The sequence below is a fragment of the Lycium barbarum genome, chromosome 2 (genome assembly GCF_019175385.1).
Source record: "Lycium barbarum isolate Lr01 chromosome 2, ASM1917538v2, whole genome shotgun sequence".
Lineage (NCBI taxonomy): Eukaryota > Viridiplantae > Streptophyta > Magnoliopsida > Solanales > Solanaceae > Lycium > Lycium barbarum.
The window spans coordinates 136,384,424-136,394,261 of NC_083338.1; positions in this window are offsets into that span (position 1 = coordinate 136,384,424).

Here is a 9,838-nt window from a genome sequence, read left to right on the forward strand (position 1 = left end):
TTTTTTAATATGAGATCCACTTTTTTTTAATTTTTTATTTTGATATTGCTTTTTTTTTTTAATATGGGGTCCATCTTTTTTTTTTTACATGAGTTTGGAGATGGTGGGGCCCACTTTTTTGCTCCTTTTTTTATATTGCTTGGTGTTTTTAGTATAGGGCCCACCTTATATATATATATTTTTTCAAGGTGACTGACAACGAAGCATGGGTAAAACCCATGCTTCTATATATGTATATATATATAGACACACACACATAAGAGTACATAAGCATCGTCAACATCATCATCATCATCATCATCACTTTCATTATATCTTTCCTTAAAGGATCAACTATCATAGGATGGAACCAATGGCATCATGAGAGTATCAAGATCTATGAGCTATTGTGATTCTAGGAATAAAATCATCATGAAAGATGTTATGAATTCCACATGAAGGTATACATCAATGGGATCATGCCTTAAGAAAGAAGGGTAACCTTACATACCTTTTTGTCTTCTTGACTACTTAACGTTCATCTCCAAAGCTTGAGAGATCTACATTTAAAAGGATTCATACCATGGTTAAGTTTTAAAGACACTCTTAAATTCAAACTAGAATAATTCATGAGTTAACGAAAATTAAGCAGCATTTCCCCTATTTCATCGACTTCCGCCATATCGCAAAACAACTCCCAAACAACTAGAATAACAACCACAATATCATAATCAAGTAGTCATATTCCATTAAGTCTCAAAATTCATTCTCATATTCAACCTAGATTAATAGCTTTACACCAAAGCTTTGCACAATTGCATACAACACTTCCTTGTCATTATTATCACCCTTCACAACAAGATTATACTCATAGCATTCTAAGAATCACATCTCAAGCTAATTTACTACTCAAAATATCATTAGTTCTACATTTGAGCTTCATTTTCTACTTTCTTTCCTCATCCAAGTTATTCAACAACTAAGCATGCTCAACAACATGAAATAGACATGAAAACTAACCTTTTATCTCATAAGGATGAGCTTTGGATCAAGTTACCAACTTGTATGAAAATCCTAGCTTCAATACCAAAGAAATTCTTGAAGTCTACCAACCCTAGTGAGTCTTCCAACACATGGATATCTTGATTCTTGCTATTTGATCTTTGATTTCTCTTGGGTTTGAGTGGAATATGCTTGATAGAAGGTTATAAAGCTTTTAAGAGTTTGGGAGAAGTGGGAAATGAAAAATAAGACAAGGGTCGTCCATACATATAAGAAGAAAAACTGACCCGACCAATTATACAGCCATTTATACGGTCCGTATAACTTATACGGTCTGTATAAATGGACCGTATAATCCCACCATGGGATTACCCTTCTCTGGAATGGTTATACAGACTATTTATGCGGGCCGTATAACTTATACGGCCCGTATAAGTGGTCGTACAACCCAAAAAAATTCGAAACTTTCTCTTGTCGATTTGTTCAACCTGCAATCCTTATGGAACCTTATTAACACTTATATAACACTTCATTAACCATCTAATAGGCCCTATAGCTCTTCCTCAATACATTACTAAATAAATATTAGCTCAATTATAGTGAAAACCTTTCCAAACATGACTTACATTTCACTTCCTTTAACGAACTTAGTTCCACATATTCATATGACTTCAAAATCTTATGGTACGCACTTTAAGCTATCTAATACTCTCCTTAATCTCGTAAGGACTTCATATTCACCTTAAGATCGCATTAGTCTACTCACAATGCAACAATCCAAAATCTCCGAGATGTAACACCTTTCAACCATATAGCCTCCTTTACTGATTTTGTTGCTGCTGTATATTCAGTTTCTGTTGTGGACAAAGCAACTATAGACTGGAGAGTTGCCTTCCAACTTATGGCACTACCTGCAAGAGTAAAGATATAGCCCGTTGTTGATCACCTTCTATCAAGATCACCTGTAAAATCATAATCCACATAACCAAGGACCGAGAAACCTTCATTTCTCATCCTACAAAAAGTTAGACCAACATTCGAAGAACCTTTAAGACATCTCAATATCCACTTAATTGCTGCCCAATGTGTCTTACCCGGATTAGACATGAATCGACTTACCACACTCACTGGTTGAGCAATATCAGGCCGAGTGCAAACTATAGAATACATAATGCGACCAACTGCACTAGAATAAGGAACTTTTGACATATACTCCACCTCTTCCTTTGATTGCAGTGCCATCAAAGAAGAAAGTCTGAAATGTTGTGCTAACGGTAAAGTAACAGGTTTATATTTATTCATGCCAAACCTTTGAACTACCTTCTCAATATATTTTTCCGTGAGAGATGTACCTCACCGTTCTTCCGGTGAATCTCCATTCCAAGGATTTTCTTAGCTTCACCTAAATCTTTCATGTCAAACTCCTTACTTAACAGTTTCTTCAAATCATTTATCTATGTCATACTATTAGCAACAATAAGCATATCATCAACAAATAACAATAAATAAATATTTTGAATTACCAGATATCGTCATGTGATACACGCAGCTATCAAATGCACTTCACGAGAAACCTTTAGGAATCATGAACGCATCAAATCCTTTGTACCACAGTCGTGGTGACTGTTTCAAACCATAAAAAGATTTCTTCAATTGACAAACCTAGTCTTCTATTCCTTCAACAAGGAAACCCTCGGGCTGATTCGTGAAGATCACCTCTTCAAGTTCACAATGTAAGAATAAAGTCTTGATATCAAGCTGATGAAGCTTCAAGTCATAATGGGCAACCAAAGCTAGTAACAAATGAATTGAGCTATGCTTCACGACTGGTGAGAAAATCTCATTGTAGTCGATTCCCTCCTTCTGACAAAAGCCCTTAGCAACCAATCTTGCTTTGTATCTAGCATCTTCTACACCCGGAATGCCATCCTTTTTGCTGAAGACCCATTTGCAAGCAACAGTTCTCTTCCCCTTTGGTAGACTCACCAAATCCCATGTCTGGTTCTTGTGCAGAGACTCCATCTCTTCGGTCATGGCTAAACGCCATTGATCAACTTCACCACACATAGTAGCTTCTATATAGCTTGAGGGTTCCAGATCCTTTATTTCCTCCTCAGCAGTAGCTAATGCATAGGTCACAACATTAGCTTGCGAAGGCTGAGGATAATGTTTTGGATTAGGCTTCGGAGTTCGTTTGTCCCTTCCAGTAGCTATACTATATGGTTCACCTTCTGGTACTACTGTGTGAGCTTTTTCATTATCTAACTCCACCTGAGTCATTTGATCCTCCTGCTCGATGAGTTTCACATTTTCCTCCATTGTTTCTGTTGTAAGAACTTTCTATCCTGCAAACTCAATAGAAGTCTTTTCAGGATCAAGCATAGAGGCCTCATCAAAAGTAACATCTCTACTGATTACAAACTTAAGAGGATCTAAACTCCATATTCTATATCCTTTTACCCCTTCAGCATATCCCATAAATAAACCTTTTCGAGCTCTAGGTTCTAGTTTTCCATCACTTACATGATAATATGCGGGACATCCAAAGATTCTTAAGTACGAGTAATCAGACGGTTTACCTGACCATACCTCATTTGAAGTTTCGAAGTCAATCACTGACGCTGGAGAACGATTAACAACATAACAAGCAGTATTTACTTTCCGCCCAGAACTCCTTAGGCACCTTGGCATTAGAGAGCACACATCGTGCTTTCTCAAGAAAAGTGCGGCTGATCCTTTCAGCTACTCTTCTGTTGTGGTGTATGCCTAACATTTCTATGTCTCAATACACCGCGACTCTTGCAAAAATTCTCAAACTCTTCATTGCAAAACTCCAAGCCATTGTATGTTCGAAGGCACACTTAATCTTTTTGTCATACTGATTTTCAATTAATGTCTTCCAGTTTTTGAAATTCTCAATGACATCTCTTTTAGCTTTTAAGAAGTATACCCAAACCTTGCGTGAAAAATCATCAATGAAAGTAAGAAGATACCTATTTCCACCATTGGATGGAACCTGAGATGGACCCCACGAATCTGAATGAATGTATTCAAGTAACCCTTCGGTTTTGTGCTTGCCCATGCTAAAGCTGACTCGTTTCTGCTTTTTCAAGGACACAATGCTCACAAAAATCAAGTACTAATCTTCTCGCCTTTCAAAAGGTATCGATTGCTCAAAATTGCCAACCCCCTCTCACTCATGTGACATAATCTCATATGCCACATCTCAGCCTTGTCATCATCTGATAAGTATGAGGTTGCAGCATTTGCAGTATAGAATGGTGCTACCCATAAGTACATAGAGACCACCGTCCAGTTTGGCCTTTAACATGATCAGAGAACTCTTGGTCACCTTGTAGATTCCACCTTAAAATGCATGCTTATATCCGAGCTTATCAAGAGTACCAGGAGAGATCATATTCTTTTTCATATCAGGAACATGTCAAACATTAGACAATGTTCTTATAATGTCGTCATGATGCTGTATACGGGCTGAATCAATCAATGTTCTTATAATGTCGTCGTCACTAGTTGTTGTTTTATCAATCTTCTTATTCGAGCAATCCCTCTCAAAGTGACCCTTTTGATGACAACCCCAATATTCAGCATCCTTCTTACTTACCCTTTTCCTAGACTTTGACCTAACTACTGATTTGTCTCCCCCTCTTTGGCTCGAGCGACCTCTAACCGTCAAACCCTTACGATGGTCCTTTTTCTCACCATTATTGATATGGTTTCTTAATTCATCCTAATTCAATGCATGTCTTACCATCTATAACGTGACCACCTCCTTACTGTACATCATTGAATTAACTACGTCTTTGTACGCCGGTGATAATGAAAACAGTAGAGTGCACGCTAGTTCTTCATCTCCCACTTTAATATCAGCATGAGTAAGATCCATAGCCAATTTATTAAAAGCATCAATATGATCCTGTAAAGTTGTACCTGTCTTCATCTTGAAGGTGGGTAAACGCTACCTTAACAAAATTCTAGTTGTTACTGATTTCTTCTGGTAGAATCTTCAAGTTTCTTCCACAAACTCGCAGTTGTTTTCTAGGTACTGACTTCACATAACACGTTGTCTGATAAGGATAATCGAATTGCGCTAAACGCATCCATCTCAATCTTCTGCTTCTCGGCCTCTTTCGTATTTTCGGGATACGAGTCGTCTAAAGCATAGGCTGATCCTTCTATCCGTAACAACGCCATGATTTTGATCTTCCAGATGTTGAAGTTATTACTTCGCCCATCAAAATTCGCTACCTCAAACTTTATAGATGTCATAGTCTCCTCGTCTCCTAGATCTCACGACCTGTAGGCTCTGATACAAATTGTTAGCGGGGAAACGACAAAAACATAATAAATAACTTGGTTCGGATCGATGTGATCCTAGTCCGCGGAGAACGGCTGGCACTTTTATTTATATCAAGGGAGAAAGTAAGTTACAAGATTGAATACTCTTAGGTTTTATGTTCTGTCCTACTTAATAAATCCTAGCTGGCATGTATTTATACTACTAGGTTTAATCCTTTCCTAGAAAGGATCTAATCCCAACAACTCGAAAACCAACAAGGAAAAAAAGTTTTCTTTTATTTTTTTCCGCTTTTAAATAGGAATTAGCTTGAATATCCTCTCAACTTCACAATACCCAATTTGGCTGTCTCTTAACCAATTTTGCTTTTACAACCAGTTACTTTATTTCCACAACCTCCTGTCAGTTGTTAGCCATCACGATCCTATGTTCTTTTTAATCTCATACCTTTGAAATTCATATTTCTCCATCCACCATATCCCTCCACCACAAACACAACTTCCATCACCACTTGTCCATACACTTCAGGAAAGTATCATCGATTTTATCTTGAAAATCACTCCAAAACATCAAGACTACAGATTTTACACACAAAATAGAGTTGACGACGATATTGCTGGTATAAATAAACCAGCAATATAAACAAATTTACTTGACTATATTTATATGTATAAACACACACAGAAAATTAGATGATTTGACCTTTATATTGCAAATGCATTTGGAAAGTTACGACACTCGGCCGTTCGGCCAAAATGATTTACAATCACTAATCAAATCAATATATATATATATATATATATATATATATATATATACTTTAATTATGCTTTAATTATACATATATCATGTATTTACCGACTATTTTTCTTCGGGAGGCTATTTAAGTTACTTTCCCTTACTTTTTAAATTTTTTTAATAAAACGAAGGAAGTATTTTAGAGAAACCAACTTATCTCTAGATTTTGAAAAGGATCGAATATTGAGAATACCTTTTACCTAATAGTTTATTACTCGGTTTTTGTCTCTGGACTGTAAGGGTCATTTGGTGTACGGTATAAGTTGGATATTCCAGCATTAATTTTTTTTTTTAATCATGTTTGGTAGAAGGCATGGGATAAATTTATATCTTGTACCAGACAAAGTATAAAATGCATTCCAACTTAAAAGATGGGATATCCCTTTTTATCTCAATAGATGGAATAAAATAATCCCAAGAGATAGAATAAATTAGTCTCAAGATTATAATTTCGGACTAATTTTAGCTACCTATCAAACGAATACTAAGATTTGATCCTTTAGTAAGATTTGATCCTTTAGTTATGTTCTAGAGATCTTTGCATACATCATCGTACAAAAAAGATTTATTTTTCATCATATTTTGTCTCAGTAAAGGGAAACTCTCACTTGGGCTACACGAAAGGTGTAAGAAATACAGTTAAAAGTTTTCAGATTCATGTTTATCCAAAGGGACCGACCTTCCCAAAGTTTGAACCAAAGGATTGTTCACACTAGAATAAAATAAAATAAAGAAATACTAATAGGGAATTGGCTTAAAAAAAATTAGGATTTGCTTGTGTCATTGTTGTCCTGGATTTTGATAGCTGCCACGTTGGAAGAGGTCTAGTTGACACGTGGCAACAAGTGAATCTTAGGGTAGATACTTGCACACTTGTACTCTAGAATTTAACGGGAAATGGAGCCAGTAGTTAAGGCAGTTTGTCATATATAGAATTTGTTAGATTGAATTTTCGAAAAGGATTGGGCGGTGGTGCTGTGGAAAATAGACTTGTAAAGAGTAATAGATAACGCCACAAAAATTGGCATGGAAAAAGAAGAGGGGTGCGTGTGTGTGGGCGGAGTGTGGCCAAAGTATGAAAATTACTTATAACCAACAAACTGATGATAAACATAAATAACGGGCTAGTTTGTTTAAATTATCCACACTTTGTGAATTACGACTGCATATGAGATATTTAATTCTGTTGAATTTTGAGCAAGATTTGTTATGGTTTAGATAACACATGGCAGATGCGGAGCTGATCGTGGTAGTTATTTCTCTTTTTTTTTTCTTTTTTCTTTTTTTTTTTTTTAAGCAAAGCAGTTATTTCTCGTTTTATGTCTCAAAGAGCTTATATAGAAGATGGTAAATTTAAAATACTGAAATAGATCATGATCAATAGTTATTGATACTCTCTTTGTTCTATTTTACATGAATCAATTGATTAGAAATTGGAGTTTAAGAAGTTATTTAGACTATAATATATGATTAGCAATAGCGAAACAAGACTATGAGCCTGTTTGGATGGGCTTAAAAAAAGCGGCCTATAAGCTGTTTTCAGCTTATAAACTGCTTTAGATAAGCTAAGCCAAACAGGTCCAATTAATTTTTTGGGCTTATTTTAAGCACAAAATGACTTTAAGCTGGTCAGCCAAACACTCGAAAAAACTGAAAACAACTTATAGGCAACTTATAAGCCAATCCAAACGGGCTCTATGTTAAAAACAAAATCGTCGTAAGTCTATTTTTTAATGTAGAAAATATCACAAAGAACTTAGATTTGATTAGTTAGATAAACTTTAGTTCTTAAAACCTGTATAAGCATTAAAATGATACTATCAATAAAATAGTTTTAAACATTTAGAAATATTAATTATTATTATTATTATTACTACCTCAATCTCAAACAAGTTGGAGTCGACTGTGTGAATCGATCCTCACTGATTATTTGTATTATAAAAATTATCATGAATTGACAATTAGCAAACCATCACGTATATGAAATAAGCACCACATTGTTCAATTTTTGAGTGTTTGGCTGGCCAGCTTAAAGTCATTTTGTGCTTAAAATAAGCCCAAAAAATTAATTGTGTCCGTTTGGCTTAGCTTATCTAAAGCAGCTTATAAGCTACTTTTTTTAAGCCCATCCAAACAGGCTCTAAATTGTAAATGAACAGCTTTGCCAACACCTTACTCGATGGTAAACTTATTTTATTATTTAATAAAAAAACACAAACTAGCACACTATAAGGGCAGAGTAATACTCTCTCTGTCCCAAAAAAAATATCTTCTTTTTATATTTATAAATAATTTAACTTTATGAGATGATTTACAATTACATAAATATTTAAGGCTTATTTTGAATCACACATTTCAAAAAATTTAATTTATTTCTTAAACTTTGTGTCAAGTCAAAAGAGGACAATTTTTTCGGGAAGGAGAGAGTAGCACTCTCGGTTATTTTACATTTTCCACAGTTTCCCCAGAGGAACTTAAGAAGAATAGATAAGCGACTGACCATTTCTTTACGTAGTAACGTATTAGTTAATTTCTTGTTGAGCTTGACGAAAGACTAGAAAAAAGACATGCCGTGTTCTTCAAAGATAGACAAGAAACGGCACCGCCCAAAAGACCCACAGTATCAGGAATGGCTAACAGTTTTATTCTCATTAATTTTTAATTTGGGAGCAGACTAAAACGTACGAGTTGAGTGTACAAATAAAGTTTTATATATTGAAAGGTTAAGAAAAAGTATAAAAAGGTTACATGTAGTTAAGATGTAGTGAAAGACTTTTGGGGAAACTATATGGATGTGATCCAAAACGGATCATATCACATCATGTTAAGAATATCTTTTTAATCTAAAGTTAATGATTGGCAAACGAGTATATATGAAGATGATGGAGTACTCGAGTAAGGCTTGGCTTGATGCTTTTTTCTCTCTATGGGCCGATTTATAACTGTCTTTAATTACTCGTTGCTTGGAGACGCATACACAGAAGAAGTTTGTGGGTATTGGAGGTCATAAATACTCAACAGAAGAAGTTACAGGGTTCTAAATTAACAATTTATACATATTCAATGAATTTTTCAACACAACTACAGGATTTAGACCAAAGTTACTGAGTTCCACCGCACCCCCGACTACCCTGCTAGCTCCGCCCCTGATACTCAAATGATATGAGTTGCACATATGAATTTGCATATTAACCCATGAATATTGGTGATGTTGTATATGAAATTTAGTTGAGATTATTGGGTACATAAACAAATTAAAGCCCTACATTGAAAGCTGCTAAGAAAAAAAGCACATGGCCCAAAAAAAAAAAAAAACACTCTTTAGAGTGTTTTGGAGAAAATTATGTAGACTTGGCCCAAAATGGGCAATATCCACATTATATTGAAAATATCTTTGGATTGGCTTTAACCTAACAAAAGGGGATAATATTGCATAGTTTTTTTTAGACCAGTGAATACAGAGAAGGTGTAAGAGGGGAAAAAAATGTCGCGTGGAGCCGCATACGGTAGGTAATTGCAACTCCAATCACTAATTAACATGTACTCCTAATTAATTACTAATACTAATTAAAGGATGACTTGTGTCAACTAATAACCCCTTGTCCCGTTTAATTTAACACTATCTGATTAGATTTGGAGTTTAGAAAGACATGTCTACTTGTTCATTGCATTAGGTGGTAATAGAACAAATATTGAAAATTAAAAAGGTCAATTTGATAAGAAAATATCACATTAATATATAAA